The 14,009-nt window shown below is 41.0% G+C and overlaps 1 long non-coding RNA gene across 1 annotated transcript in view; it reads right to left on the reverse strand.

Annotated features, from left to right (window-relative positions):
• The window catches only part of LOC145722694 (uncharacterized), a 385,737-nt gene extending 373,677 nt beyond the window's left edge, over positions 1-12,060 (reverse strand). Inside the window, exon 1 of the long non-coding RNA XR_014147156.1 lies at positions 11,730-12,060. This is a non-coding gene — a long non-coding RNA (uncharacterized LOC145722694). The remainder of the gene's footprint in view (positions 1-11,729) is intronic.
• Between the last annotated feature and the right edge of the window lie 1,949 nt (positions 12,061-14,009).

The raw sequence follows: 14,009 nt of genomic DNA on the forward strand, positions 1-14,009 counted from the left end.
CTGTCATCATCAAGATAGTATGGTACTGGCACAAAAACAGACACACAGATCAACGGAACAGAATAGAGAGCCCAGAAATGGACCCTCAATTCTATGGTCAACTAATCTTCAACAAAGCAGGAAAGAATGTCCAATAGAAAAAAGACAGTCTCTTCAACAAATGGTGTTGGGAAAATTGGACAGCCACATACAAAAGAATGAAACTGGACCATTTCCTTACACCACACACAAAAACAGACTCAAAATGGTTGAAAGACCTAAATGTGAGACAGGAATCCATCAAAATCCTAGAGGAGAACACAGGCAGCAACCTCTGTGACCTCGGCTGCAGCAACTTCTTGCTAGACACATCTTCAAAGGGAAGGGAAACAAAGGCAAAAATGAACTATTGGGACTTCATCAAGATAAAAAGCTTTTGCACAGCAGAGGAAACAGTCAATAAAATAAAAGGACAACCAACAGGAGAAGATATTTGCAAATGTCTTATCAGATAAAGAGCTAGTATCCAAAATCTATAAAGTACCTATCAAACTCAACACCCACCCAAACAACAAATAATCCAGTCAAGAAATGGGTGGACAACATGAACAGACATCTCTCCAAAGAGACACACAAATGGCCAACAGACACATGAAAAACTGCTAAACGTCACTCAGCAGCAGGGAAATACAAATCAAAACCACAATGAGAAACCACCTCACACCAGTCAGAACGGCTAAAATTAATAAGTCAGGAAACAACAGATGATGGCGAGGATGTGGAGAAAGGGGAACCCTCTTACATGCTGGTGGGAATGCAAGCTGGTGCAGCCACTCTGGAAAACAGTATTTTTCTTTCAAGAAGTTAAAAATAGAGCTACCCTACGACCCAGCAATTGCACTACCAAGTATTTACCCCAAAGATACAAATGTAGTGATTCAAAGGGGACCTGCACCCCAATGTGTATAGCAGCAATGTCCACAATAGCCAAACTATGGAAAGAGCCTAGATGCCCTTTGAATAGATGGATGGATAAAGAAGATGTGGTATATATATAAAATGGAATATTACTCAGCCATCAGAAAGGATGAATACTTACCATTTACATCGACGTGGATGGAACTGGAGGATATTATGCTGAGCGAAATAAGTCAGTCAGAGAAAGACAATTATCATATGGTTTCACTCATATGTGGAATACAAGAAACAGTGAAGATCATAGGGAAAGGGAGGGAAAACTGAATGGGAAGAAATGAGAGAGGGAGACAAACCACGAGAGACTCTAAACTATAGGAAACAAACTGAGGGTTGCTGGAGGGGAGATGGGGGGGATGGAGTAACCGGGTGATAGGCATTAAGGAGGGCACATGATGTGATGAGCACTGGGTGTTATATGCAACTGATAAATTACTGAACTCTATAGACATCTGAAACTAATGATGAGTATACTATATATTGGCTAGCTGAATTTAAATAAGAGAATGAAAATTTAAAAATAAAAATTATAAAAGGTAGGCTAAGAGCACAAGAAGTCACCATACAGTATGTAATGCTTAAATTTTACCACCCCATCCTCTTAACACACCATCAATTAAGTTAGCATGATCACAATATTCCTTTATGCAAAATAAGAAGAGCATCTGCCTCACACTAGACACCTGAAATAAGAGATGAAGACAGTGACCTTGTGTTCAAGGGGAATTCCATTTTAAAGGAGGATACAACTCTGAAAATAAGTTATTTTAATGCATTCAGATCAATACCACCAGTTAATATGCAAATACAGATAGCTCTTCCAACCTCTACTGGATGGGAAGGAATGAATGGATGTCAATACAAGGGAAGTCTTCTTGGGGATTAAGGAGTGCATTTATGATGAGCAGTGGGTGAGGTATGGAATTGTTGAATCACTATATTGTACACTAAACTAATATGTTTAGTACTAATATATTAGTACACTGAAACTAATATAACACTATAGTGGAATTAAAATGAAATTTTTTTTAAAAGGGAAGTCTTCAGAAAGAGAGTAATGCCTAAGAGATTTCAAAGGACCAATAGTAGTTTTTCAGGAAGTAGAACGGAATGAGAGAATGAATCATCTACGCAGAGTCATGGTAGTTAAAGTGAGAATGAGTGCAGGAAAATACAAGGACTTCAGAAAGGATGACATCTAGGTAACATGTGGGGAAAGGGTCAGCCATAAAGAGGCAGCAGGGCCCAGACCATGAAGCCCCGGGGCCCCATCTTAGGCACCTTGAACTCCATTCTCCTGACAAGAGAGGGAACATGTTAAGATTGTGAAAAAGGAATGGAGTTACTCAGTTTGTTTTTAAGGAGAAAGGTAACTCCAATAACATCATGGAAGGGAGTTTATATCACCTGAAAGGAATTTCAGCAGTAAATTAAACTCTGTGTATCTTGATGATCCCAAGATTAAAATAATTCAGGTCCATCAAACATGTCAATTCATAGAACACACAATAACTTATTTTTCTGTAAATGTACAGGACATTATGGCTAAATTTAACACAAGACTGAATGAAAACCACTGCAAACCTTCATCAAAGCAGAGACGTTTGTGAGAGTGTAGGTCTGTTATTTATTATTTAATGCTCACAGCATGGTAACGCAGGCCTAGAAATAATTTAAACCACTGGTCATTTCCCTGGCCCTTGGCTTCTGCAAAGCAACATGACTATTCAGGAAGACTAATGCCAGGACTCAGTCCAGAAATATATGTTTTTCCCACCCTGTTGACAAGAAAATCAGTCACCATAAACAATGGGCATCTGATAAACAAAGTTGACTTCCTCAACGTAAATTCAGCAAAACAGCAGAGTAATTCTAATGTTCCTTCTATGAATCTGTGTGCCAAATACAAGAGGCAGAGACATATCAATGAAGAAGACAAAGATAGAAAATTGAACATGAAGGGATAGACTCAGAGACAAGAGAAAAAAACTTAAAAGGACCAAAGAACTTCCACATTGCCTAGAATGAGCAAGTACCCCGCTTCTCCCTTCACCAAACTGTGACAATAAGTGATGTTGATGTTGAGTGGCTAGAAATAGGACAATTCTAAAGAGGTATCCAGAGACCATCAGCTTATGTTGAAGCCCCTCCCCCTCCTTTAGTCAAGACCTTCATTCATTTCGGAGCCATGGCCCAAGCCAGCAGTCTGGTAAGACTTATAGACCCTTTCCTATTTCTAGTTTCTAATGTATTTGAAAGCATCAAATTATACTGAAATGCAATTACCAAAATATTAAGAACAAATTTTGTGACAGACTAATACATATGCTTCTCTATCAGTGCATTAAATATCAAGATCTAATGGTGACTCTGATAACTAGCATAATTTCAATGTAGTGAGGAGCATGAATTACATTTTGAAATATCTGCAACACTGTGAGGCGATATGAAGTGTCAGTAATTTCTACCGGTGACAAACTCTTATGTGCTGTTAATATTGTTTTGGTCAATTGCCTAGTAATAATTGATGCGTATGCTAAAGTTACATTGGAGGCTGATAAAACTGAAGATGTAATTCACGAATCTCCAGTGAAGTCTGCTAGCCACACTTCTGAAGGTGCGGCCTCTGTGTTTCAATCCTTTTCCTGGAAAAAAGCAACTTCAATTTCAAAGAAGTCCTCAGATCTCCATATGACAGAAGTTGTAATTTTTTAAACAAATGATTGAAAACAGGTATAATAACCAACTAAAAGCTACCACAACTTTACTTAGAAATATTTGCATTTGATAAATCGCAACCCCATCTTCACATATTAGATCTAGAACAGCACCCATATACCCGTATGTACAAGACCGTGTTTTCAGGCCACAGACAATGCATTAAGCACACAAGAATTTAGAGAGCTATGTTTTAACACAACTGACATCTGTTTTTTAAAAAGATATTTTTTAAAGATTTTATTTATTTATTTGAGAAAGAGAAAGAGAGGGAGCACAAGCAGGGGGGAGGGGCAGAAGCCTAGGGAGAAGCAGGCTCCCCACTGAGCAGGGAGCCCGATGCAGGGCTCCATCCCAGAACCCTGGGATCATGACCTGAGCTGAAGGCAGATGCTTAACCGACTGAGCCACCCAGGCGCCCCTTAACACAACTGACGTCTGTTTTGGAAAAAATCATATAATCTCAAGGATAAGGTATAGACTTTGGCTTCTTTCTACAGCCGTGAACAAATGAACTCAGTTTTCTCATCTGCAAGATGGGTGTTAGAGTTATAATGACTTCATAAGATTACTGTGAAAAGTGAAATGAGCTAAAGTTTTTTTCTACACAGTGGGTTGTAAATCATTAAGACATAAAATCCATTAGCATGTCACAATCAGCATTTTTAAAAATGAAATAGAATAAAATGGGAAATAGTAAAGCGTATCACATACGGTAAAAGTAATGTTTTATGAAACTTTTATTCCAAATATATAGGTCTAACCTAGTCCTGCTGTACAACACCACTTTTTTAACAATGAATCATAAAATTATTTTTTTAAATATTGAAATATAACACACAAAGCATATAGTGGAAGGCACGGCACTCAGCAAACTACTGCTAGTGTTAACAGTAAATCACTCGTGCCCGAGGTCCAGAGTCACAAATTGGGAGCCACTCCTCTCAAGAGGCTGCTTTAAGACCTGGCTTGCTAGGAATGTGCGAGACCAACAACTGGTTGGTCTTCAGAGGGATCAGACAAGCCTTGCCAAGAAGAGAAAATAAAAATGGGACTCTAGAAAAACAAGATAGAATGTTATTTAGCTTACTTCGAAAGATCACTTGAGTGATAACTAATCATGTGACCTCACACAAGTTATTTAATTTCTCTGGACCTCAGCTTTCTAAAAATTAGGGTAACAGTGTAGTTATCTCATAGGGTTGTCTTGAGTTAAATGTAAACAGTAAACAGTAAATATAAATGTTACGTAAACAGTAACAATAAATGTTAGCTGTCATTACAGTTGCTAGTATTATTATTACTACAGTACTGAGAACAGACAAAACTACAATTTGCAACCATTTTTCTACTCCCCCCCCAGCTTGAAATGATTTTTATCTTTTATTGTTATTCCTCCAGCAAACAAAAGACTTGTTTAAACCAAATACAAGGCTGCGAACAACTTCATTTTTAGGAAGTCCTTTCTATATTACCACCTACGTTCTTCTTTTCTCTGAGATCTAAGTTATTTTTCCAGAGTTATTTTTTATTTTTGTCTTGTGTGGCTGACAGAGGGGGTGTGTGTATAAATGTTCACATTCCTAAGCATATGTTGAAATTTTATCAGAAGAGCCAAGGTGCTATTCCCAGTTTTCTGGATGCACTACTTCTTGCTTTCACGTGGAAAATACCATATGGAATTCATGTGACCCGTGCAAAGGGCAGTTGAGCTTCTCTAATATTCACAGACATATTGGCCCCTGGATTAAATTTGGGATTTAATATGTCAGAGACCAATAACCTGACAGAGCCTGGCAAGTGCCCGCCCGGAAACAGACTTTCTAGATGACCACTGAGTTTCTAAATCACTTCACCCTTCTGTCAAGCCACAGAGCAGGTAAACGGTAGAATAATTCAGAACCTCAGACATCAGAGAAAAGCATGCACTCCAGAGAGGAATTAGCCTCTCCAAGGCTGCATTTCTTCTTTGCCCTCCCCTTGCCTAGAAGTGTCTTTTAAAATTGTGAGGCACGCACCATCCCTCCACTCACAGCCCTGTTCTTTTTGGGCTCACCAGCCAAATGAGGTTTGGAACACCACCCACATGACATCCCATCCAAACCCCTATGCTCTGTGTCTCCTGTAAGTCTCCAGAGGTAAACATTTCTGATCCAAAGTAAATAAATTGCCTTTGGGGCTAGGCAGAATCTCATGAGAATAAGTAACTGCAACCAAAAGCAGAGCCAAGAAAAATGGACAACAGCAGAAAGGGTTTTTCCCAACTTTTCAATATGAAAATTATCTAAAATGAAAGTTGACAGACTAGTACAACCAGTGTATCTATATATCCGCCACACAGATGCAACACCTGTTTCTATTTTGGCATTTCGATGTATGTATGTATCCACTCGATCTGTGTGCGTGGGTGTATGCATTTGTGTGTGTTTTGAATCATTTGAAAGTTCCTGATATCATGATAATTCACCCCTAAATATTTCAGCATGCCTCTTCTCAGATTGACATTCTCCTATATATTCTCCTATTAACAGAATATTAACACCTAAGCAAATTAAGAGTAATTCCATAATATTTAATATTAGCTCACATTCCAATCTCCATTCTCATCCTAAGAATTAAAGCACTGTGTTTGATTGCTATAGCTCTTTAGGCTCTTTTAATACAGAGCAATCCTCCCTCTTATTTCAATGACCATGGCTTTTGCATGTGTCTAGCCTCTGTCTAGCAGGGACAGCAAACTGAACTTTCCATCACGCTCAGACTGGAGGACAAAAGTCCCAGCCCCATCCCCCCACCACACTTCACCCTTAGCCACTTGGCCACACTGGTCTCTGTGCTGCTCCCAACATGCTAACAACATGCCCAGCTCGACCCCTGGCTCCTGATTCTTCCCTTCTTGGAATGCTTTTCTCCCCTATATCCCGATGGGTGCCTTCCAACCTCCTGCAGGTCTTTGCTCAATAAAACCTATCTTGAACATCTTAATTACAACTGTAAACGGCCTTCCCCACCTTATTTTTTCTTCACAGCGTATTTCACCATCTACCTTTCTAGGCATTGTGTTTCTTTTGCTGATCGTTTATCTCAGCACCTGGAACATATCCTCCTCCAAGACAGGGTCTTTGTGTGATATGCTCATTGCTGCATCCCTGCTCCTATACGAGGATTGGGCTCTACTCAATCAACAAGTATTTATTAAGACCCACTGCTGTGCTCCAGACACTGGCAGAGCAGGAGGACCTGCTCAAAGCTGGCCCAGGCTGGCTCTCCAGTCCCCGATGTCCCAGAGCAGTGGTGAACCCACTGCCCAGCATTCAGAATGGCTCTCAGAAGTCAGGTGAGACCCTGGGGCAACGCACATCAATTCTTGAGCCCTGGCATTTGCTTGGAGGTAGGACTCACCCTGTATCTCACTCCTGTTGTCCCACTGTTCCCCACATGAATCCCATGGCTGCCTGTGCAGGTCTCTGAAAATTCACCTGGGCCTAACAACTCCTTAACGTGTTCCAGTCAGAGCACCCACAGCAAACTTGCCCGTCCCCGCCCCCAAAGGACCACTTCACCGGTTCCAGTCACCCACTGTCCCACTTGTCTTCCTTGAGGCCATTGCAATGATCTAAGACACACACATGGCCAAATCATTACCTCAGCTCAAAATATTTCACTGGCATTCTTCCTTGTCCAGGATTAAATGTAAGCACCCAGCCTGATATGCACACAAGACCCTTCTTATTCCCACTACCACCTCCCCCGCCCCCATCTCCTGTCACGCCCCACCTCACATTTGACACCATTAAGTTACTTTTTAGTAGTTTCTGGAATATCCATGCTTCTCCCACCATGTACTTATTTATCTTTGTGCCCAGCATGCCCACCCATCACCTCCCGTTTTTGTCCTGGCAAACTACTCTTCCTTGAAGTTTCAACTCAAATGCTACCTCCTCTGAGAACCTTTTCTAACTCTGTAGGTGAACTTGAACACTTCTATTTATACTCACACGGGGCATTTTGCCTAAAAAGAAAATCACTTTAACAGTGGCACCCTCCCATTACTAGTGTCTCTGCCTGCCAGCCAGATCTCACTGCAGGCCTGGAACACATGCCCTTTGAAGGGGCTTGGGCCTTTGCATCTTCCTATCCAGAGAGTCTTTGGCAAAATACTAGGCACTTAATAAATTTGTACGACTTGGTCTAAGGAGCTATTTTGCCCTGGGCAGAGCTGTGCGTTTAGGGTCTTAAGGATCAGAGTCAGTGACCCTGATCTTCCCTATTCTGATTTTATGGCTCAGGCCTAGAGTTAATGGTAAATGTCCTCATTGTTTCACTTTACTGAAACATTATGTAAACCCAGCATCAGGCGGCTGTTTGACTGGTGACAAACAATTCTGCATTCCAGAGCATGGTGACCCTGTGGCCAGTTTGTTTTGTTTGCTTTTCACTAACAAAGAGGCTCTCATTTAAAGTTCTGAAAGTTAAACCACACTCTATGTTCCATCTTGCCCTCCCTCATAAAAATGTGAGTGTGTGCGTGTGTGCGTGTGTGTGTGTGTGTGTGTGTGAAAGACAGCCAGAGACAGAGCCGTGAAATCAGCGAGGCAGCCAGGCTTCAAGCTCTTACGCCCTGACCCAAAAGGACAGTATAAAGCACGTGGGATGAGGCATCAAGTCCAAAGGTGCCGTGGTGGGTGGTCACTAGACTTAGCAGACCACCTACTTCCAAAGTATTAACAAATACGGACCACATGCTCACCAGTTCTCCACTCCATTTTATTTCCCTCTTAGAGTCATTACCTTCTTCACCTGCCTGAGTCCACACAATTACATGTGCCTAACATTCTGGTCATGGTTAATACTCAATGAATGGCAGTGTTAGGATTTCTCTAAGGAGTTGAGACTAATTTTCCACAACCTAAGAATCTTCTATATGGCGAATATGCTTCTGTCATTTCTATCTACAACATGGCTACAGTATCACTTGATGTTATTATTTATAAATTTGTAACCATTAGCCTACCCCATAGAAGAATGGGTATCCATGGTTCCGTGCAGTGGGAGTACACAAGGACTCAAAGGCTGCTCTCATACTCATGCTTAGACTTTACAGACTTCAGGCTAAAGGTGACTAAGCATTTCCGGCAGGGTCTTGAGACTCCTTCCCCTGGCTGTTAGCATTGTTTTACTTTGTCTGGTTTGAACCAAAGCCAGCTGAATCTCCTCCAAGTTCCAGTTTTGGTCAGATCTCGGGAGACAGCCTGTCTGGTTGTTTAAAAACAAATATCTACTTGCACATCCACCCCAACCTGATATGGCAGATCACTGATGCCTTGTGACCGCACCTGTGTCCCCATTTGTGGTGGAGGGAGGGGTAAGGACATTAAGTGCTGGGATCTCCACAGCTGAGGTTACCAAAGTACAAACAAGAGGTCCTGCGAGCAGACAGTGAGGCTACAGAGCCCGTTACGCTCTTACACAACCAGTCTCTGCCGCCAGGCACCCATCCTGTCTTCTCCTTTCCCCTGTTTACTCATGAATGTCTCCTTTCATGGCCTCAAAGCACGTCTGATTGTCTGCCACTAACCAGTGAGCCTACAGTGGGCCTACCCCGGATCAGTTTCCTGAAAAGACAGGAGAGCACAAGAAGAGAGGAGTCTTCACTCCCAAGGAGTTTATAATACAGAGGTGGAGACAAAAAATACACCGACATGAAAAATGGAATAGAGATATGGGATTATTGTATTGTGTACACAAAGGGGCCTTTTGCTCACTAGGTTTTACTGCAGTGAGTGAGATCATCCTCAGAATGGCATGTAAGACCTGTCCATCAAGGGGGCAGAGGCGGGGGGGGATTGGATTCAGCACTTGAAATAATCCACTTTCAAAACATTTAACATTTTGGAATTCAATTATAGTGACTTCAAATATTTTTCATTGAATTACAATTTGACTTTTAATTTAGTGAAAAACCCCTCATCAAATTTACCATTTAAAAATTTTGTTTAAATGTTTAAGAATATGTATATTTTATTAACAAAAGCTTTTCTCCTCTCAATCTGTGCAAACCTCCCTAAGTCTGCCCATCTATCTATCTATTTACCTGTGTTTCTCTTCTACCAGGAAATGCAGAGCAAATTCTAAGAGTAATCTCCAAACACTAATGTAACAGGGGCATATGGTAATTAATATTATAAACAACTCAGTAAAGAGGCAGGTAGGTGTGGTAGAAAGAGCTTGGGTATCAGAGAAAGGAGGCTTTAATTTGAACGTGCCCCTTTCTCATTATGTGAACTTGGAAAAGAATAATAATCCTTATCTCATTAGTTTTTTTTTCTTTTATCTCGTAAGTTTAATAGGAAAAATATTAATGTACATAAAAGATCTAGCACAGTGTTACATATGTTATTTTAAGCTGCCTTGTACATTTTGAGAATTAGATAGAAATCATTAAAAACCCATATAACTCCTGTTTTTAAAAGTTAGTGTTTTCAAAAACACAAGAAACAACAAGTGTTGGTGAAGATGAGGAGAAAAAAAAAAACCAACCTAGTGCACCATTGGTGGAAATGCAAAATGGTGCAGCCACTGTGGAAAACAGAATGGAGATTCCTCAAAAAGTGAAAAATTGAATTATCATATGACCCAGTAATTCCACTACTAGGTATTAATCCAAAGAATTAAAAAACACTAATTCATTGAGAGATGAATGGATAAAGAAGATGTGGTATATATACACAATGGAATAGTACTCAGCCATAAAAAAAATGAAATCTTATGACTGGCAACAACACGAATAGATCTAGAGGGTGTAACACTAAGTGAAATAAGTCAGTCAGAAAAAGACAAATACCGTATGATTTCACTCATATGTGGAATCTGAGGAACAAAATAAAGAAAAGAAGAGAGACAAACCAAAAACCAGACTCTTAACTATAGAGAACAAACTGGTTGGGGGATGGGGAAATAGGTGAAGAGGATTAAGACTACACTTACCCTGATGAGCACTGAGTAACATACAGAATTGCTGAACCACTAGGTTGTACATCTGAAACTAATATAACACTGTATGTTAACTATACTGGAATCAACATTTTTTAAAAGTGAGTAAGTGTTTATTAATAACTGTACTACCTTTAAGGATGAAATTGTGCTCTCAGGCCTCCCCCAGAGACGTGTGATAACCAGAACACCTGCAATGAAACAGGTTCATCAAAGTTGGGTATGGTTTACTGAGCAATAGCTTTGAAGAGGAACTTGTGTTTGATGGAGGTTTAAATTAGGAGGATTATGTTCTGACAGAAAATGGAGAGGACATGAGGAGCAAATGAGTGAGACTGGAAGGACAGAAAAAAGCTGGAGACAAGGGAAATCAAATCTATCAACTCAAACAGAAACCCTCGAGTCCCTGTGAAGAGACAGCATGGTAGTGTGGAAAGCTCACAGGCTTGGCAATCAGCTGCCTCCAAATTCCTGGTCAGCCACTGGCAGTTGTGTGGCCCCAGGCAAGGCTCATGAGCTTTCTGAACTTCTACGTCTTCACAGCAAAATCCCTGAATAATACCTACCTAGCATAAAATATTATGATCTGTGTAAAGTGCATGACACAATACCTTGTCCACAGGGATGTTTAATAAATGCCCTATTATTACCTCTTGGTTATCATTCGCTGTGGTAATCCCCTGGCACCAGTGTGAAGCAGATCCCTAAGAAACTAAAACTAGCCAACTGTCCAGCCCGAACAGGAGCAGATACTGAGCTGGAAAACAGACCACTTGAGAAGAAAAAAAAAATCTTTTTGTAGCCATAGCAAGATCAACCAAGGAAAAAAAGGATAATATTGGAGTATTACGGGAAAACGTTTTGATATACCCACAAGGAATAAGTTTTGGGGGACTTGGTAGCTAAGTATCAGGAAACCAGAGTTCACTAGCTACATCTTATGACCCTTGGTAAGTGCAGCCATGTTCCAAAGCAGAAGTGCCCAGAGGAACCAGAGAGAAAGAAAGCCGGGCTACCAAATTAAAATTATAGACATCCAACGAAAAAATTCATAATTTATGTACCTGATATAATAGCAGCAGATGACACCCTTTCTGTGGAGGAGATTAATATGCTGACTTGAGAGGTGGGATTCTGGCCACTGGAAAGGGGCATCCAGGTGGAGCCAGCGAGGTTCTCCTTCTCCCAGAGTTCCTCCATGATGGCCCATGGTACAACATGGTCAGCAGCAGAAGGACGGTGCTCAGAGACTGACTTAAAGACAGGAAAAGAGGTAAAACGGCAACAACTGGGACCCACAACATTCCTTAAGAATTTCTCTGCAAAAGTTTCACTTCCTGCAGGGCCTGAAGAGTGGGATCATTTCAGGAAAGACACCCCATTCCTGGGTCCTGGATGCCGGATCCTGGACAGCAGCAGCATCCTACAACACACAGGAAGACAACAGAGTGGAAACCACCAGCTCCGGAATCATTTAAAGTACTAACACCATGTCCTAAATCCTGCAAAATAAGAATAAATATATCGTATGCACTGATAATACAAGGCCTCCCTGTGTTCTCTGAACAGTTCTACTGTATTCAGCCTACAAATGTATATTCTAGCTATAAGGAGTTTTAAACACGTAACTGACAATAATTACCTTCTTGGAATTCAGGGGAGTTTTTTGAGGCAGTGCTACAAACGGCCTAGCTCTCCTAACACAAACCAAACAAACACGAACTCCGACCCAAGAACGTTATACAGCTGCCTTCTGATTCTGGTCACATATGTTAAATTAAACAAGGAAGCCATTAGACTGAGGTGGCTTTAATGCCTTGGTAGCCTAGTGAACAAACCAAAACCTAAGCCTGTAAATGCCTCAAGGTTAAGAAACTGAAACCTAAGGATAAGCCATCACAAACAGCTAACTAGGCTTCCCAAGCAAGGCAACCACTTAGGCTACAGCCAAATTGAATCATTCCTTTGCTTGCTTCCCCGTCTTCTCTTTGAACGTCTCTCCTCTGGCTCCTAACTACTCTAGTGTGTCTCTGCCCAATTAGAACCCCTGTTTACTCAAGTAAACATTTTAATATGCCTCATTTCATCTTTTAACACATTCAAACTCAGTCCTGAATACCATTCTAGCTTAAGGTCATGTCCTCTGACATTTAAAAAGGGAAATATTTGAGAGATCATCTGGCCCACCCCACCCCACTCTCACCCTGTGACCATTTAAAATAAGGGACCCAAGACTCAGGAAGGCTGAGGGATGTCCAAGATCATAATGATGCTAATGTTGATCTTTCCTTCTGTGAATGCTGACCAAATGATTTTAATGAGACTTAACAATATCCACATAGATCACTCCTCCCAGCACGTATGAGTGACCAATGCTACTCAGTTATGATTGATAGAAAAAGTGAAATGAAAGTTAAGTGATGTGTCATGCCCTCTCGTGTGACAAATCTATTCTGTGGAAGGCTGCCACAAACAACGTGAATGTTCATATCAGACCAGGGAAAATTCAGAAACAGCAAGTGTGTCCAGTTACATGAAGCTTATAGTGATAGCCCTCCAAGTAATTCATAGAGAAGCACTTTTAAATTATCATTTTTATAGGGCTATATTTTCAAAATCGCTTTAAAAATATTTCCCCAAAATGATTATTTCACAAAATGTCTAGAAGTCCGAAATCTGAGTAGAGCTTCCTCTATTTCCTCTCCTCCCCCTCCCACTCCCACTCCAAGCCACCACCATCAGTCCACAGTCCACTCTGGCTCCAGCATGAGCCTGCAAAATCCACCATTTTGATGCTCACCCTGTTGGCCTCTGGACAAAATTATTCTGGTCTGTCCTTATATCCTTCTGCCACAAACCAGCAATTTGGCTGTAGCATAAGTGGTTGCCTTGCTTGGGAAGCCTAGCAAGTCCCTCTCTGAAGCTTACTCGTCCTTTTGTTTGCCTTGAAAAGACCTACTTTCTCATCCTCTATATGCCAACAGCAAATGGATTCCACGTTGCAACCTAAACCCTACTCAAATCCGTACAAAGGAGTGGGCCATCCAAGCACCTACAAGCATCAGTTTATTAAATGGATGCACAAATCCAACATAGGAATAAACAGGCCAGTGTGCTGCCAGTGAACTCAGCTTTCCATATAAAATTCTTCACACACTGGCCAAATGTAAGCCCACTGCTGGCTCCCATCAACGTGTATATTTAAGATCATCCCACACAGTATCACTTTTTCCGTACAATGCACCTCAGTGAGTTGGATGGTTCACCCACAGACTGTACGATCTTGAGATGGGCTGACAGAATAGCAACAGTGGGCAATAAGGGGCCACTGAAATGCAGAAACT

Source organism: Leptonychotes weddellii, chromosome 7, assembly GCF_054177405.1.
Source record: "Leptonychotes weddellii isolate Sample4059 chromosome 7, ASM5417740v2, whole genome shotgun sequence".
Lineage (NCBI taxonomy): Eukaryota > Metazoa > Chordata > Mammalia > Carnivora > Phocidae > Leptonychotes > Leptonychotes weddellii.